The sequence below is a fragment of the Lemur catta genome, chromosome 5 (assembly GCF_020740605.2).
Source record: "Lemur catta isolate mLemCat1 chromosome 5, mLemCat1.pri, whole genome shotgun sequence".
Taxonomy (NCBI): Eukaryota; Metazoa; Chordata; class Mammalia; order Primates; family Lemuridae; genus Lemur; species Lemur catta.
In genome coordinates, this window is record NC_059132.1 from 102,262,876 (window position 1) to 102,282,700 (window position 19,825).

A 19,825-nucleotide genomic window follows, 5' to 3' on the forward strand; every position below is an offset into this window, starting at 1 on the left:
TCTGTGAGCTCTCGGCTAGTGGGGAGGGCGCGGAGGGCGGCCAAACGGCAGGCTGCGCCCCGCCCCCCCTTAAAGGGGAAGCACTGTCAGGCCCACCTCTCCGCCCAGTGTCTGAATGGGACCTGAGAGGAAAGGTGGCTGACTTTCTCCTCCTGTCCTTCCCATAAGGAGGGGGGACCTTGGCCCCACTCACTCGGCCCGGAGTTCCCGACTTTTTCCCCATGAGGCGGTTCAAGCGCGGCCCCTCGCGAGCCTTAAAAGGAGCAGCGGGCGGCCACTCTCGCTCTGACCAGGAGTGAGGCCCGCGGGAACTACGCGACCCGGCGTGCAGCGCGGCCGGCTCCCGGCATGCCCGGCGGCCGCGTTCTCGCCGCGCTCCGCCGCCCGCCGGCCTCCTCCTCCGGGTCCTCTCGGCCTGCGTCCCTCCTGCCGAGCGCTGGGGGCAATCGGGGAGGTAGGCGGTGCTCGCTCCGGCCCCCAGCGTTGCCTTTTCGTTTAGTCAGCCTGTCTTTTATTAATAAACGTCGCTCCGGCCTTAGCGTGCTTCCTCCCTTTCTCGGGCGCAGGAGGTCTCCCGGCGCCGCAGTACCTGGCCGCTGTTGTCCACCCTCCATTCCTCCGGAGGCTGCCGTATAGTTGGGGGGAGGGTGCGTCTGCTCCACAGAGGTGTTTGTCCCACGGACTAGTTTGGGGGGTTCGGAACGTTTAAGCATTGGACGTCGGCGAGGGCTTACTGGCAGAGTGAGGGGCACACCCCCTGCCTTACGTGTCTTTTTTATTCAATTTTGCCCGAGGACTAACAATTGGAGCGGGTAATGGAGAGGGGAGTAAAAACATAATTTGCAATCAGGTCCACGGGCTTATCTATGTGATCAACTATCTGGATTTAATTTCTATGTCATGTAAATGAAATGCCAGGGAGAGGAGCCGATTTTAATTACAGATGAACTTTGTGTACGTATAATAACGTGTGTATTTGAAAGAAATGGGTATAAATAGAACGAATACAAAGAGAATTTTAATGGAATGCCTATGTAAACAAACCCTATTGTGAATAGTACCTTTGAGTTAAACAAGAAAATATGAGTGGGTAATAAATTTGGGTTTTCTTATATCCAGTTTGCAGCGGTGGTACACCTGTATTACACACCTATTTGGAGCACTTGTGAAACAGCTGTTAATAGTAAGTGGCCATTGACTAGCAAAGAGAAATCTAGAACTCGATCTAGAGGAAATTTTAAATTTCAAACCAAAATAAAGCACTCCAGGGAATTCGATGTCTTGGGAACAACACAGTATCGCAAAAGACTGGGAGATTGTCTTGCGTTATCCTGTGACACTTTGAGGTTTTGACCACTTGACTATTAAGTCAACCTAGGCAGTACGTGTGTTGCATTTCTGAGATGGGTTTGGGGATATTACTGTTGTCATTCTTTAAATCTTTAAGATTAAGCAGCCAGGTCTTGTCAAAAACCAGTCGCTCTGAACAATTGAATTTTATTGATTTTTACCTGAGCCCTACTATTTTATTTCTTTACAAATTTAAATAAGCTAGCCTTTATCAAAGGCCCAAAGTAATGCAAGAGGCTTTGTTATTTATTGACTCAGATTAGACACCAAATGCACCTATGGATTTTATTTGGCCTCATAAATGATCCGCAGGTAGATACGGCATGTGGTTAGCAACTAGAAGTGAGTAAAGGCAATGATGCAGAATACATAGAGTACTCCCTCCAGGAACCTAGAGCAAGATGAGAGGAAAAAGGATGAATATGGGATAGGAGACCTTTTACAGCATTACTTTCACCTTTTATAATTCTGTTGAACAGGCTAGAAGGAAGCAAAAAATCCAAATAATGATATTTCAGCTGGTACTCGTCTAACCCTATAAAGTATTCTAATATAATACATGTGTGTGTATGAAGTATTTCAGACATGTGCTTTTCTTGCTATATTTATTTTAAAAGGTTAATCTGGGGCTTATTCCTGCCATACTGGTGAAAGCAGCCTGTTTGGGGAAAGCACTTACATGGGGGGAAAGAAAAATTGCCTAAACCCAAAAAAATACTCTCTAAACCCAAGTCGACCTTGGCTATTTATCAATATCCTTTTCTTCTTAGTAGTCACTTAACTGAAAATTTGGGGCCTCTTCAGATTCAGTTTTCCTGACTCTCCTAAATGCAAAATTTAAAAAACTCCCATTCTCTGCATCATAGAAGTTAATTGGCGATATTTAATCCTGTGAATAAAGCAAAAAGGCATTTTATTTGCTCATCAGTGTATTTTCTACCATAAAGCAACCCTAAAGAAGATAACTAACTGATGCTCCCAAATTCATGTCTGGGATTACCTTTAATTTCTAAATCGGTTACTAAAGAGTCCCTGGCAAGAAATGTTTATGCTTCCATACCTGTTTTATGGGGAGAGCAATAACTTGAAACTGATTGAAAACAAACTAGCAAGTAGTTCTGAAAGATTCCTGAAGATACTTCCTGAGAAAATTCAGCTTCTGTTGGAGTTAGGCCAGTTAAATTTGAAATCCTTTTCTTTTTTCCACTTTTTAACACTTTTAAATATTTATTATGGAAATTTTTAGACAAACACAAAAGTAGAGGTAATAGTACAATAAATCCTTATATATATAAGGATTCACCCAGCTTCAACATTTACCAACATATGGGTAAGATTATTTAATCTATAACCCTCCACACTCTCACTCTTGCTGGGTTATCACTTTATCTGTAAATACTTTAAATATGAACAAATAAGAGATAATGGTTTTTAAACATATCTGCAATACCATTATCCTATCCCCAAGAAATTTACTATCATTTAATATCCTGACAATTCAAATTTTCAGATTTCCCTATTGTCTCATTAAATCTTTTTACATTTAGTTTAACAGGATCCAACAAGTCCCCACACATTTTATTTGGTTAGTGAAGTCTTTTCTAAATCAGGAAGAGGCCACTGATTCCCTGTTTAATTCAATGAAGCAGAGAGCAATGTTTTTCTAAGGAAGATATTTGGGTGGTTGAAAATCACCTATATATGTGGGGAAATTCAAGAAAATCTCTTTGAATGAAATCATATTAAAAGATCACCAAGATAGCCCATTATAGAAATGTAATTGTACCTAATACAAATAAATCCTTAATAATCTAGGAGTTTGTATTATAAATAATTTAGAGTAATTTCTAGAAGGTCCAGTGAAGCATTTTAAATTATAGTGATAAAATCCAAAACTTTAAATCAATTCATTAGTACAAAAGGCAACTAAAAAAATTAATAGTCCACATCTCCATTTAGCTCAGTTTTAAAGCATTTTAATTACTTTATTACATAAGTAGTACACAGTAGTAGAAAAAATTAAAAATAGAGATAAAAAGAGAATATATAAAAATCACTACAAACTGGAGATAATTCTTCTCACTATCTAAATATACTCCCTGAGATGTAATTCTGTGCTAGCAATTTTTTGCTTTAAGGAAGCACTTTGGCTAGGACTAAAGGGCAAAGTAAGAAATATCAGATTCTCTAGAAGGAATATTAGAAATCTGGGCAATGCCAGCCTATAATCGGAGTTTATGTGGTGGACAGCACAGATTTAACATTGGTGTATACATCTAGTTCTACTACTTTGGGTTATGGTACTGTTCAGCATTTAGGATGACTACTAACAGCAACAAATGATCCTAAAACATTTTAACAAAGGGACTGAGCATGACTGGAGCTAGTCAAAAGGAAATTTGGTGTAATAAAATATAATATTCTCATAACCAAGAAAACAAACAAACATACTGTCCCCTTGGTTATTCCAGAGAGAAAAAATTACACATATGGTATACTTTGCATATTGCTGACCAGAAAAACATTCAATTTTCCCTGGACAGTTACCATAGTTACATGAGCTGTTTATAACATCAAGAGGGGCAACTAGGTCACACTATTGAAAGAGTTTGAATTATGCAATTATGTCTCCTAAAAGCTGGGGGAAGGGTTTTAAATTTAGGGAAGAGAGATTTACACTGTATGTTCAAATTTGAAATTCTGGTCTAATTTTGCCAGTGAACCTTAAAAATTTGTCCAAAATTAAATAGTTAATAGATATAAATTATTCAACCTATACAAATAATGTATTAGCTAGATCAATAAATGTGATAAAAGAGATTTCAGCACATTCTGTCTTTGTAGATACCCCTTTTTCTTAGTGAGCTATCTTACCTTCCAATGTTTTTGCAGGTAATCAATAACCCAACAATTGCCTGAAACCATGTGTAAACTAAAGTTTGACCTTTTATCTTCTTTGAAAGTTTGAGATAAAAGGTGGCACAGTGCCTTTCAAACGCTATTGGTAACTTTACAGCAACTTTCCTACTAATTTCATCAAATGGAAACGAGTGGTGGGAAGGAAATGTGTTGAAAGCTGTAGTAGCATAGCCCTTCTTTATGTGTTTTTTATTCACTAAGAACTTTACAAAAAGATGTTTTTATCCAAGAACCATGTCTGCTGTACTAGAGCCCTACACAGTGCTCAACAGAGGTTGAAGGAAAAGAAAAGAAAAAAAACACATCTCAAGTTGGCACGATTTCAGATGGTTATTTTTAATCTCATGATCACTATAGATTTGTAGACGTTTTTTAATACTGAAAGTAATTTTAGCTCAATGAGTTCCCTAAACTGCAGCGGTTCCCAGCCTTTTTGACACCAGGGACCGGTTTCATGGAAGACAATTTTTGCACGGACGCGACGGAGGTGGGGGCGGCGGCGGAGCTCTGTGGCCCCATCCCTAACAGGCCGGGGACCAGGGGTTGGGGACCACAGCCCTAAAGGAAAGGACAGCAGGCAACAGGCAGCCTTACTGAGTAGCTGGTGAGCTATTACTTCCGGTGGGACTTATTATTACAACCATCATGTATACAGGGATGTGGAAGACGTTGAAGGCCACTATTATGGATCACCTGCAGACCAACTTTTTTTCGGGTGATAAAACTGGGGCCCATAGAAATTAAGTTACTTGCCCAGAGTCATATAGCAATGCACAAAATAAGTGTACACCTAAAAATTTAAGAGTAAAACAAATAATCTTATTTTCTGACTGGTAATCATTATTTAAAGAGGAAGAGTGCCCATAAGAAAAAGATTAAGAACTTGAGATATTATACAAAGATTTTTTTTTCTGTGAAGTCCTGCAGCAGATTTAACAACATCACCTCTAAAGGAAAAGTAGGGTTTCCTGAACAATAATGTTCAAAATCAAAAATACTAGAAACCTTGTATCCTTTAGAGTTATTTTCAAGGGTCAATGCCTTATGCCTTCAGCACTAGCTAAAGAATGTTTTTTTAAAAATGAAACTAATGATATAGGCTGGGTGCATTTTGCTAAGTCTTTTGTTCCCTTCTAAATGATTCTCATTGATTATTTAATGAGGCCTTATTGGAGCTATTGTTACATTAATTACTCTTGGCATGGTTAATTTAATCCAGCATTTTGGTAAATATCTGTCATGGTTAACATTTTTAAAAATTACTTATCTAGTTGATTTCCATAAATTGACATTCTGTATCTTATACATGAAACCAATGTATCTCACTTTACACAATATATGTGTTTCTGGAAAATTGTGTTTAAACCTTATTTTGCTACATCAACTAATTTTAAATGTGTCAATTCTATATAATGAGACCCAAGTTTTGAAAATGAAAATATTCATTTAGTACAAATAATTTTTCTGATTTTCTGTCTTTCTCAGTTGTCACCTTGAGAAAACATAAGTGGTGGTCTTCGTAATGTCACTCCTCATTATCCAACTCTTCGTTATCCAGCTGCAGTCTAGGTGTAGTTGCTTTTGCTTGTTCTGGCTGTAGTGTACACTGCAGGTACCTTAGCACAATATCCTTTGGTCACAGAAATGATACCTTCAGGGAGAAGACTTTGAAAGGTGCCTGAAGTGATAGTACACACATTTTCTTCTAGTATCTGGCTAAAGTAAGTACTAGAATCAGAGAAATAAAAACAAAGATATAAAAGGTATGGGGGAAAAATTTATACGAAAAGTATTAGAAGCTAAAAAACTTTATATTATGGGGAAATAGGAGAATCAGAGAAAGAAATGATTTGAGCCCTTAATGGTGGTGATAGAACATTAGAATTAAAATTTAGGGACCGTGATATGTAAACTGTATTTATGGAGATTATTTGTGATACGTTTTTGCATAACAAACAACACAATTGTAATACAGGGTTAGACCAATGGCATATCTAACCCAATCTTTGACTGAAAATTGGCACGACTGAAAAATAATTTCAAAAAAAGACTAATGACATCCTTATATGATGTTATCTTTAGGATATCCTAAATAATGTTAATTTTGTCTTCAGGTAATATATCTCTGGAAGAATAGTCCAGCGATATCTGAAGACTTAGTTTATTATTTTGCACATTTGATTTTTGGGGTACATGTATTATTTTAATGACATTTATACTTAAATATAAAAGAAAGAACTTTCTGCACATTCTGGAATAACAAATGCATATGTATACTACCTACTAGGAAAGGAGTACATAAGTAGACACACTAAATATGTAGCTTCAGTTCACTTTTATGAGTTTTTCTACTTCTCTTGTCAGTAATGTCTGTCCTTTGCATACCGGCATTCTAATTGTACATATATTATTACATAAAATTAAAATCAAGAAATACCAAAATTGATAAATTTGAAGCTTTTGAAGACTTCCCACTTTAGGAATTAATCAAGGCAGTTTTGGCTTAGACACATTTTTTGTGAGTTTTTTTAGCAGTTTTAAGGGAAGTTCTATATAGCCTTTTTCTCACTGAGTGTAGCCTTCAACTTGCTGTTAAGAGGTTTTAAAATTTTTGCAGGATCTCACTTGAGTACTTTAGGTTAAGGGGGAACAATTCTTGTGAATCAGATGTTTTAAAAATCCATATTTAGATTGATGTGTTCATGCCATCTATAACTTCTGCCTACAACCTCAGAAGGGACCTATGAAATACAGCTACCCAAGGAGTCCTTTCCTGAAGTCTTCTACTGAGCTGTGGTCTTCTCTATAGGATTGAAATTTGGCAGAAATATCTAATGAAGAGGAATCTGAACATGGCAACTGAGAAAGGAAAAAGACTGGGAGACAGCTCCAGATGTCATAAAGCAAAGAAAGGATGAGGGACAGGAGCAGCTGTTGTTATTTCTGTTGCATGGCTCAGAGAACTCCAAGAAATTGATTCCATCCTAAGGGACATATTTTTTAATCTGGGGTAGAAATTAATCTATTTTCCAATAAAATGGACATTAGTAGAGCTGTAACACACAGGAAAACATTGGAAATAGTGACTTGAGTGGTTACATTACCTCATTATGTAAGAGATCTTTTTCAGAAAGGTGTGCTTCAGCATGTGGTGAGTTGCCTTGTAGGGAGGAATAGGACTGACAACTCTGCCGCAATGGATAATGGCCTGTGGGAGAGGGACGGAGAAGGAAGAAGGGAGCAGTTAACAGGGAAATGAGGTCGTATGGAAAGAAGGAAATAGATTCAGGACATTTTTAAGAGATAATATCAATTGGGTTTGGGGACTGTATTTTGGGGATGGGAGAGAAGAGATGGCATCTAGGGTTTTGGCTTGGGCCAAAGGTAGATCATGCCAAGGCTATGTGAAATGGAAAATCCAGGAGGCAAAGCAGGTTTGTGGGGAAATTATACAAATTTAAATCATATAAGGATTATAAACCCTGTAGATTTTATAACTTTGAGCTCTATCCATCTTAGGCCTCCTTTTCCAAACAGCATAAACTCCTGCTTCCTATATGTAGCCTGCTTATTTGTAAAGAACAGCCAGCTATAGAAAGTGGAGGCTAGAATATCTTCGGAAGGGCAGAGACTAGAGAAAATGATTTAGAGTTAAGATAGGTTTAAAAATATCTTCCCACATAACCGGACTTAATGAGCCTTTGTATTATTCCTGTTAGTAATGCAGGAATTAGGAATAGGTGATAAGCAAAGATATACAGGGCCTTGCAAGGAAAAAGTCAATGCAGCAGCTGTGCTTGCTTACTCCTTGCATGCCTCTAAAGGAGCCGTTTTGATCCTGGGCCAACCCTGGAATGTGGCCCTTGGAGTGTCTTTTATGTGAGGGATGATGATTTTGCTATATACACCTGGAGCAATCGACCATTGCTAGCTTGCCAAGTTGCTTTGCACACACATCAAAATTGATAATGTGCTCCTGGTTTTATTGTTGGGGCCCTGAGTTTTGGTTGCCGTAGCTGATTGCATAGCAGAGTACGCATACATGAAGAGCACCCCCAACGAAAGCCTTGGACCCCGAGACTCAAGTGGGCTTCTGTGGGCAGAGACATTCCACATACATCTATAGTTTGCTGAGAGAGAATTTCTAGATGGCTTTAGACAAAGGACACCAGGACACTATGTTAGACCCCTCTGGACTCCACAGTTGGTTTTGCTCTGTATCCTTTGGGTCTTTTGAGTCCTTCTGGGATCACCAAAGGAAACAATTATATACATAGTACTGAAGACATTTAAAACCCAATTTGTCCATCTAAGTCTTGACAGGAGTCAAGAATAAAAAAAGAATAATCAACATATGTAAGTATCTGCTGTGTGTGGGTTTAAGCAAAATCAAAGCTTTGGTCTGTGTCCAGGAGACATTTATAGTCTCTGTGGCGATATAGAACACACATTGGAGAAATGCTTATGGGCATAAGTGTAAAAAAAAAAAAAAAGCAAATTGGCAATAAATGCAGAAGAAAGGCAGAATTAAAGAGAGATTAAAATTGGTAGGAATCAAGCAAAGTTAACAAAAAATGGGGTATTTAAGAAGAGATATAGGACCACGTTATCAAATAATAGCCTTAATTTTTTCTCCATCTGTACTTTAGCAGTATATAAAAACTCTAAAATAAAAAACATTTTTCCTGGATTTTATCTGAGTCCAATTCATAAATTACTTGTATGGAATCAAAATTTGTACTACGTCAAAATATAAGTATTATAACAATTTTTATAACCCCTCCAATTACGAATTTCAGCTGTGAGTTAATGGGCGCATGTATTATCATTCCAGACTCCATGCCAATTCCTGTTATCATCAGTCATATCTGGTAATTCCTTCAGTTATTTAGTTAAGCTGCTTGCATCCAAAGCTGTTTGCTTAGACTACACGTGTAGTTCCTAAACCACACTTGTGCAGGGCAGGCTCTAAGCAGCCCAGATTAAGAATGAACTTTGAATTCTGCTTCTGGTAATGGCCAAGTAACTCAGATCAATGTTCCCACAAATGACAACTATAAATTCTAGACAAAAAATTAAAAACTACCAAAAGGCACTGGAGAGCAAGCAAAAGAAGGCAAATTCTAGAGGGAAGCCAACACTTGGAAGAAGGAAATGGCAGTTCGATAGTTTCCTATGAAAGTGTCGTTTCACCTGAGGGCAGACCCCAGTCAGTGCCATGTAGGATGACTAAAACCTAGAAATTTGCAGACTTACTGGCTTGAAGAACCAGAGGTTGGAGTCCAGGACAGCCATGCAGGGTATAAGGTCTAAAGTTAATATCATGCACTGCCTTGATATCTGGTAAAATCCGGAGGCACCTGAATGGCCTAACTACAAGTTCCTGTCCACACTCTGCTCCTTATGTCAGGGACTGGATTCATTTCCTATCCCTGAGCAGCAGGTTTCAGTTCCCTGCCAGTTTATGGAATTATTCAGCCAAACCAATCACGTCCTACCTCAGGAACAAGGAACGACCCACCGTCTTGACACTACCAAGCCTGCCTCCCTGGTTGTTCACTGTTTCCAGTGCAGCCCCGATATGGCCTTGTGTGAGGTGTGTTCTTCTCCCCCAGGCTGTGAGCATGTGTGGCTTCTATTCTGCTGTCCCTCTCATCTGTTCAGTGTCGATGTCATGTGCTAGGCTATTCCCATAATCCTATGGTGGGAATCCCTCCCTCACCAAAGAGGTGAAGAGGAGGAATGAAAACAGACAGCAATGGAAAGGGGGTGGGGGAGAAATCCCAGAAAACAGAAATCCAGCCTTAAAGTCTGTACTGAAACTGCCCAAATCTCTTGCTAATCCCTAAACTACATATGTGCAGGGAAGGCTCCAGGCAGCCCAGATAAGGCTTAGAGAACTGAACTTAGTCTGAGTCCAGGATAGAATCTAAAATAGATAGATAGAAACTAAACATATGGAAAAATAAGAGAATGTGACCCCAAAATCAATAAATTACCCCAAGATGAACCAGATATTGGAATTAAAGACAAGAATTTTATTGTATTCTATTTTTAAATTTTAAAATATTAAATGGGTAAATGTTTTTGTTACACGGATACCTTGTATAATGCTTAAGTAGGGGCCTTTAGTGCACTCATCACCAGAATAGTGTTCATTGTACCCAATAAATACATTTTTACCCCTCACCCCCTCCCAGTCTCCCTCCTTCTTGAAAAATATGGAACGCTTCAGGAATTTGCATGTCATCTTCACACAGGGACCATGCTAATCTTCTCTGTATCATTCCAATTTTAGTGTATGTGCTGATGGAGCGAGCACTAGAGACAAGAATTTTAAAGCAGCTGTCATAACTATGCCTGAGGACTTAGAGAAAAACATTATGAATGAAAAAGTAGGAAATCCCATAAGAGAAAAGGAAACCATAAGAAGAACTGAAAGGGAATGCTAAATTGAAAAGTATAATATTTGAAATAAAATTTTCACTGGGCAGCCTTAAGATTAGAATGGAAATAACGGAAGAAAGTATCTGTGAATTTGAAGGTAAAGCAATAGAAATGATTTAGTCTAAGATCAGAGAAGGCAATAAAATAAGGACTAATGCCTCAGAGACCTATGTGACAATACCAAAAGCTCTAACATGTATAGGGTTCCAGAAGGGAAAAAGAAAATGGGGCCAAATTTTTATTTGTTTGTTTTTTAAAGAAATAATGGGCCTATAGCCATAGCTGTTGCTGCTGCTACCATGGCACTGGGGCACCCCCGTCCCTGGACACATTGCTCCTAAAAGACAACAGAAGAAGGAACGGGAAGGGGATGACCACCAGGAGCTAGATGAGACCCTGTCCGAGAGACAATGGGGTCTGATGGAGATGTTCCCAGAGAGGGTCTGGTCTGAGGCTGGAACCATCTTTTTTTTTTTTTTTTTGAGACAGAGTCTCACTCTCTTGTCCCGGCTAGAGTGAGTCCCGTGGCATCAGCCCAGCTCACAGCAACCTCAAACTCCTGGGCTCAAGCGATCCTCCTGCCTCAGCCTCCCGAGTAGCTGGGACTACAGGCATGCGCCACCATGCCTTGCTAAGTTTTTCTATTTTTAGTTGCAGGGGACGTCTTCACTCTTGTTCAGCCTGGTCTCGAACTCCTGAGCTCCAGGGATCCTCCAGCCTCGGCCTCCAGAGTGCTAGGATTACAGGCGTGAGCCACTGTGCCCGGCCTGGAGCCATTTTTGATCTCTCCCTCTTTGTGGCTCAAAAGATATACACGCGTTTTCCAGAGCAGCCTTGTGTATTGCGACCACTTTCTTTATAATCTTGGTTCTTCCTGTTGTCTTTGAGATCAAGAAGTCACAAATGGAGCAACAGCAGCAAATGAAGCAGCAGCGGGTACATATAGGGCCTGACACAGGGCTGTCAGGAGGAATGCCAGGGGTTCTCCCTTCAATCCTGGAAAAAACTAGATTGCTCCTGCTACATATGAGCCGCCTTGGTGGGAGAGGTTCGAAATTCAATAGTCTTTAGACTGCTGATTATTTGAATTTTTCTTTTTTTCTTTTTCTTTTTTTTTTTTTTTTTTAACTCTGGCACATTGATCTGTCTGAAACCTGGTGGGGAGAATTCTCCCCACGTTGTCTCACAGAGAGACTCCCAACTTGCACCCGTGCCCGCCATGCTTTCCTGCCTTGTTTCTGTCCTCTCTCAGTTACTGAGGTTCAGCAATGCAGAGGGCTACTCCAGCTCTGGCCACCTTACCCGTGTACTCAATTGTTCCTAACCAGTGATCTCACTATCCCATTGCAGTGCGGTAACTGATGCCAGTGGAGGGATGCACCCCCAGCCATTAACGACTATTTTTGTTTTAGGAAGTGCACACGCTAGGAAGCAGATGGAATGCGTTACCGAGTGGTGTAAAGCAGGCACCGTGAATTCCTGTGTGTGCAGGGAAGGAGGAAGGCCAGCCGCAGTTTCAGCCACAGAATGGAGACATGTGTGTTTAAAAGAAAAAAAAAATCTGCGCTCACTTTTTGTATTTGAATTTTAAAAATGATCCCAATTGAAAAAAGAAATAGTGGCTGAAATTTCCCCAAATTTGGTGAAAGACATAAATTACCAGATTCTTTTTTTTCTTTCTTTCTTTCTCCCCTTCCTTCCTTCCTTTTTTAATAGTGGCAATGCCTAGGATTGAACCTGGGGCCTCATGCTTACAAATTACCAGATTCAAAAAGCTCAGTGAAGCCCAAGCAGGTTATAATAAAAATGATATAAAAGGATAGCAGAGCCAAACTATTGAAAAGCAAAAGTAAAAATAAAATTTTTAGGCCAGGTGCGGTGGCTCATGCCTGTAATCCTAGCACTCTGGGAAGCTGCAGCGGGAGGATCACTTGAGCTCAGGAGTTCGAGACCAGCCTGAGCAAGAGCAAGATCCCATCTCTACTCATAATAGAAAGAAATTAGCTGAACAACTAAAAATATATAGAAAAAATTAGCCAAGCATGGTGGCGCATGCCTGTAACCCAGCTACTCGGGAGGCTGAGGCAGAAGGATCACTTGAGCCCAGGAGTTTGAGGTTGCTGTGAGCTAGGCTGACGCCACGGCACTCACTCTAGCCCGGGCAACAGAGTGAGACTCTGTGTCAAAAAAATAAATAAAAAATAAATAAAATAAAATTTTTAGAGTAGCCAGAAAAAAATGACATTATGTGAGGGGAACAAAGATTTGAAATACCATTGACTTCTCATCAGAACCAAGAGAAATGTCATCTTTAAAGTTCTGGGGAAAAAAAAAGAAAGAAAGAAAAAGTCAACCCAGAATTCTTTATCTGGAAATAACCTTCAAGATGAAATGAAAATATCGTATGAGATATGATATTAATAACACTTAAAAAATATCATGCAAGAATGAAGGCAAATTAGAGACATTTTTAACTGAAGGAAAACTCAGAGAATTTGTCCCCAGCAGACCTGTACTACAGGAAATGCTAAATGAAGTTCTTCAGGCTGAAGGGAAATAACACCAAATGGAAACCCAGGTGTTCAGGAAGGCTGAAGAGCAGCAGAAAGGTAAGTATGTAGGTAAATATGGAAGATTCTTTTCTCCTCACAATTTTAAAAATATATATGACTGTTCAAAGCAAAAATTATAACATTCTATAATGGGATATATCATGTAGATGTAAGACATGTTCTACTTTAGTTTTCACAACTATAGTTTAAAGTACAAGTGGGTGCAAGGTTCTTGTATTTTATGTGATGTAGTACAATATTAACTTTACAAAACTCTGTAAAAAGTTAAGGATGCATATTGTCATCTCTAGGGCAACCACTAAAAAAAAAATTCAAAGAGATCTTGCTAGAATTAATAAAATGGAATTTTCAAAATTATTCACTTAATCTCAAAGAAGTCAAGAGAGGAGTAACAGAGGAGCAAAAAACAGACAAGACAAGCAAAACAAATGGTAAAATCCATTCATATCCTTAAGTGCATTTAATGTAAATGAACTAAACACTCCAATTAAAAGACAAGGATTGTCAGAATGCATTAAACAGTAAGACTCAGCTGGGCATGATGCCTCACACCTGTAATTCCAACACTTTGGGAAGCTGAGGTAGGAGAATTGCTTGAGAGAAGGAGTTCGAGACCAGCCTGGGCAACATAGTGAGATCCTGTCTCTACAAAAAATGAAAAAAATTAGCTGGGCATGGTGGCACATACCTGTAGTCCTAGCAGCTTGGGAGGCTGAGCCAGGAGGATCGGTTGAGTCTGGGGGTTGGAGGTTACAGTGAGCTGTGATCATGCCACCATGCTCTAGTGTGGGCAACAGAGCAAGAACCTGTCTCTCTCTCTCTCTCTCTCTCTCTCTCTCTGTCACACACACACACACACACACACACAAAACAACAAAAAAAGTAAAATTCAACCATATGCTGTCTACCAATGATGCAATTGAAATATAAAAACGCAGGTTGAAAGTAAACGGATAGAAAATGATATATATGAAGTATAAGCATTAGAAGGCTGGAGTGGCTACATATCATATCATATCATGCTTTTTGGTAGAAAGGAGGAGGGCACAGAGTTTTTTTCTGCATCTGCTGTTTCACAATTGCCTGCAGCTCAAAATAATCCTTATGACAACACAGCATATTTTGGGATGGCAATTCTAAGCCCCCTCAATTTACCACTGTTCCTTAATGTGCTTGGATAAACAACTAAAGTCCATTGTTCCCTCATTCTTTGTTTCCCTCTGTTACAGTTTCCCCATGGCCAGGCCACCTATTCTTAAAGTTTGTTCTTTAGTTTTGACTCCATCACTGTGAAATTGAAACTTTAATTAGGTAGCATAAAATAATTTTCTAAGACGATTTCTGTTAATTGCTGTTAATTAATAAAAAGCATTGCTGCTTTTAAATTAAGAAGATTCAAGCAAATTGCATTTTTATCGTGTCATAACAGTAAACATAATCTGATGCAAAAGAACTTATGAACATTTTCTCTCTCTCTCTCTCTCTCTCTCTCTTTTTTCTGAAACACAGTCTTGCTCTGTCATCTAGGCTGGAGTGCAGTGGCATCATCATAGCTCACTGCAACCTCAAACTCCTGGGCTCAAACAGTCCTCTTCTCAGCCTCCCAAGTAGCTGACACTACAGGCATGTGCCTACTATGCCTGGCTAATTAAAAAAAAAAAAGTTTTTAGAAATGAGTTCTCACTATGTTGCCCAGGCTGGTTTCACACTCCTGGCCACAGGCAATCCTCCTGCCACGGCCTCCCAAAGTGCTGGTATTATAGGCATGAGCCACTGCACCCAGCCTTTTTTCTCAGGCACACTGTATTATAAATTGCTTAGGCCAGTGTCAATCTGACTTACTGAGATTGTTGCCCCTGGAAACCAATAAAGTAATCAAAATTCACAAAGACCATGAAAACTAACCATACTCATAAGAGAGACAGTAGAGCAATATATGATCATGAAAACTTGTGGGAAAAGTATGTATCATTCAAAGCAGAGAACTGAAGGAAAGTCAGTGCTGAATTATGGTATATTTATTTGGGCCGTACATGGCAATTTTCACTGAAGAAAATGCTAACGTTAAATGGCCAAGGCCATGGAGCAAATGGTGCCAATGTTAGAAAAAGGATTTTTAGTCAATGTTTGTCATAATGGGGTCTTAGACCTTCTCCACCAAAATCGCCATCAATGCTAATTAGAAATGCATGTTTCTGGGCTCCAGCTCAGACCTTGTAAATCAGAAATCCTCAAAAGTGGGACTCTGGAATCTGCTTTATAAATAAGTTCCTTGTGATTCTTTCACTTACTGAAGTGGAAAACCATAGACTCAGACTCTCATTCCCTGCCCAGGTACTTGTCACTTAAAAAAGGATAGTCACCTTGTAGTCCAACAATTTTTATCTTTATGGCTAAATTATTGGCAAATATTTTCCTTCAGAGTTTGCATTCTTGAAATAAGCATTTAAAAATCCTTTTAAAACATTCAATTTAAAATTTGTTTTGGCTGGGCACGGTGGCTGACACCTGTAATCTTAGCACTCTGGGAGGCCAAGGCAGGATGGTCGCTCAAGGTCAGGAGTTCGAGACCAGCCTGAGCAAGAGTGAAATCTTGTCTCTACTAAAAAAATAGAAAGAAATTAGCTGGACAACTAAAAAATTATATGGAAAAAATTAGCTGGGCATGGTGGCGCATGCCTGTAGTCCCAGCTACTCGGGAGGCTGAGGCAGAAGGATCACTTGAGCCCAGGAGTTTGAGGTTGCAGTGAGCTAGACTGACGCCACGGCACTCTAGCCCGGGGAACAGAGTGAGACTCTGTCTCAAAAAAAATAAAAATTAAAAAATTAATAAATAAAATAAAATTTGTTTTATGAATTAAATCCTTTCTGCCATATTCTACGATAAAGTTGCAGATAATGTATCTGATACCCTCATAAAAACATTCAGCTAAAAAAAGCTTTCCTAATAGAATGTTAAGAAATTCAAACCATTTACTTATCTTTCAGGAAGACATTTGAAATTCTTACAGACAATATGATGTGATGCACTTCACAATGAGCTGGTAGTTAAGCTGGGCGATGATTATATGGAGGTTCAATGTATTATTTTGTCTACTTTTACATATATTTGACATCCTCCATAATAAAAAAGTGGGGAAAAAAGCTGACCACCTGAATGCTTTGTAATGGCTCTCTTATTATAAAATATGTATTAATACCTGGTGTTTATTATTACTCCCTTTGTTTTGCTGCTAGGAAGTTTGGATATAAAATTAAGCATATGCTAACTGATCACTGATTATAATTGTAAAGCCCCATTAAGCCAAATGGCATTTAAAGGACTCAGGGAATGTTTACTATTGATAAGATTTTTTTTAGTGTTAAGAAATTCTTACAGTGTCCATCACATGAATGGATAAACAAAATGTGGTGGTATATACACATGAAGGAATATTATTCAGTCTTAAAAAGGAAGGAAAGTCTAACACATGGTATCCATAACCTTGAAGATAATATGCTAAGTGAAATAAGCCAGTCACAAAAGGACACATGTTGTATGATCCCACTTACATGAGGGACCTAGAGTAGTCAAATTCGTAGAGACAGAGTATAGAATGGTGGTTGCCAGGGGCTGGAGGAAGGAGGCAACTGAGAGGTATTGGTTAATAGATACAGAGTTTCAGTTTGGGAAGATGAAAATGTTCTGGAGATGTATGATGGTGATGGTTGCAACACAGTATGAATGTTCTTAGTGCCACTGAACTATACACTTGAAATGGTAATTTTCATTTATACATATTTTACCACAATAAAAAGAAATTATTGAGCACCTATTATATTCTGTTGAAAAAAGACAGCAAGGTGCCTGGCCTCATGGAGCTTCCATTCTGGTGGAGGAAGCAGACAATGCTTAAGTAAAAGATAAACAATTGAGATAATTATGATGGAAATAAAGAGGACGATTTTGTGACAGAAAGTAACTGGGGCTGGGGGATATTCAGTCTAGATAGTAGAATTTGAGATGAGATCTAAAGGATAAGAATGAACCTTTAAAGGCATTCCAGATAAAGGATGCAGCAAGAATAAAAGCCCTGAGGAAGGGTAGGGCTTTATGTCTTTGAGGAAGAGAAAAGAGGCCAGACGGTTGAAAAAGTAGACAGAAGCTAGGCTCATGCATGGCCTGGAATCTTTCCAGTTGTGCAAGGAAGAGAGGATGATGGGTTACATCAAGGGTGAGCAAACATTTTCTGTAAAGGACCAGATTAAAAATAATTTAGGTTTTGCAGGCCAAGAGGGGGGTGGCAGGGCTGGGGGCCCAGGAAAAATGAAATTCCTGCAATAACATGGGCAGGAGAAAAGTCTGACATGACGTCTATAATTTTGAGAAAGGAGTAGCCTATAGTGACAATTTTTTTTGTTCCACTTAGGAAAGGACCAAGAGCCTCACCTAAACTATCATCCTTCCAAAAGTGGGTCTAATAGCAGGAAGAGGGACTGAAAGGGAGAAAGAAGAGAATAATACAATGCTTGTTGAAAGGCCGACATGGGTGTTTGGAAGAGATGTTACGGAGCTAAACTGCTGGCAAAATTGGAAGTAGGCAACTTCGCTTTTGATACCAGTTACCACCATTTCGTCCTCCAGTAAATGTAAACTTCTTAAATGTTTGTCGCATAAGATACCCAATACATATTGATTGACTAAGATGTTTTCTTCGTTTTCCTTCTTTTTGAAGTTTATTCCCTACAAAATCAATGCCCTGACGCTGCCCCCTAGTGGCTAAAGGATCCCTGTGTTGGACACCGCACCTGAGCCTGAAGTTTCCTGGACAGAGCTGTGGGAGGGGAGCCTGGGCTCTGTCTGACTGTGTAGTTCCCCGTCTCCGCAAAGGATACTAAGGATATTAAAGGATATCAGTAGTACAGATAGAAAGGATACGTTTTTCCTTATTTTAAATTTCATATTTGATGGGTTTTAACCTTATCCAAGTTGGCCAAAAAGTCTTGTTAAAAATTGCTACTATGTAAAAGGGTAACGAAGTATGGTACCTGGTATGTAGTATGGGTATGTGCAAGAGGCGACCCCCCACCCCCCAGTTTAAAACTCAAAATGACTTTTTAGCCAAACTTTGTTTTAGAAAAATAGTTAAACTTAGCTTTCCTTTCTTGAGATTAATCTTTCTTTCCTTTTCATAAATTTTTAAAACTCATAAGGCAAACATGATAAAAAAAAAAAAAAAAAAAAAACTGGCTTAAGCCAAAATTGGGATTTAATTTTTTAAAGGCAGTCTCAGTAGATTGAATTTAAATTAAAGTTGTAAGTTGATTTTAACTACTGTGATTGACAATACCAAATAGTAAAGCAATTAAAACCATAAGTCAGAGCAATTAAAAATCAATTCTAAAGCACAATTTTATATTTTATATGACTTTGAAAAACATTTTCTTTCTTTTTCTTTTTAGAGATGGGGTCTTGCTGTGTTGCCCAGGCTGGACTCCTGGGCTCAAGTGATCCTCCCACCTCAGCCTCCCAAGTAGCTGGGACTATTAGCATGCACCACAGTACCTAGCTTGAAAAGCATTTTCTTCTTGAGTGACATGATCAGACCCACATACAAGCCCAGCAGTTACAAAATTATTGTTGTTTCTTGATCTCCTTTATAGGCCTATTTATGCATAAAAATATTATTTTTGAAATTAAAAATAAAGAATAAAATTTACCTATTTAAGAGGACACCTGTGCTTATTTTTGGTGGCACAAATACTAGATCCTGGGGTGAATTTGAAATAAGCACCCAAAGGCCAGGCACGGTGGCTCATGCCTGTAATCCTAGCACTCTGGGAGGCCAAGGCAGGAGGATCGCTTGAGCTCAGGAGTTCGAGACCAGCCTGAGCAAGAGCGAGACCCCGTCTCTACTAAAAATAGAAAGAAATTATTTGGACAACTAAAAATACATATAGAAGAAAATTAGCCAGGCATGGTGGTGCATGCCTGTAGTCCCAGCTACTCGGGACGCTGAGGCAGGAGGATCGCTTGAGTCCAGGAGTTGGAGGTTACTGTGAGCTAGGCTGATGTCATGGCACTTTACTCAGGGCAATGGAGTGAGACTCTGTCTCAAAATATAAATAATAAATAAATAAATACAAATAAAAAACAACAACAACAAAGCTCTATCTGGTAGACAGAATAATAGGCCCCCAAAGATGTCCATGTCCTAAGAACCTATGAATATGTTACATTACATGGCAAAAGAGAAGTAAACTTGCAGATGATTGAATTGAAGTTGTTGTTAATCGGGTGGCCTTAAAATAGGGAGATTATCTGGGTGAACCCAATGTAATCACAAAGGTCCTTGTAAGTGGGGAAAAGAGGCAGAAAAAGTAGAAGAGGGAGACAGAGAAGTCAGGGTCAGAAAAAGATCTGTGACATCAGAAGCGAGGTCAGAGTGATGCAATGCGAGGACTCCACCCACTGCCACTGGCGTTGAAGATTGAGGAGAGGACCCCCACACAGCCTCCAAGAGCCAGGGACGACGAGGAAGCAAATCCTCCCTTAG

The 19,825-nt window shown here is 39.2% G+C and overlaps 1 long non-coding RNA gene and 1 other non-coding gene across 3 annotated transcripts; one reads left to right on the forward strand and one right to left on the reverse strand.

Moving 5' to 3' along the window:
* The first annotated feature begins 365 nt into the window (after nt 1–365).
* Nucleotides 366–17,943, forward strand: LOC123638657. Of its 2 annotated transcripts, none has more exons than XR_006735422.1 (3): nt 366–454; nt 13,225–13,325; nt 17,699–17,943. It is a non-coding gene; the product is annotated as an uncharacterized LOC123638657 (long non-coding RNA). The 2 variants fall into 2 exon arrangements; XR_006735421.1 differs by lacking the exon at nt 366–454 and adding an exon at nt 1,057–1,183.
* LOC123638976 lies at nt 10,485–10,591 on the reverse strand. Its single transcript, XR_006735546.1, has one exon. It is a non-coding gene; the product is annotated as a U6 spliceosomal RNA (small nuclear RNA).
* Nucleotides 17,944–19,825: the final 1,882 nt, after the last annotated feature.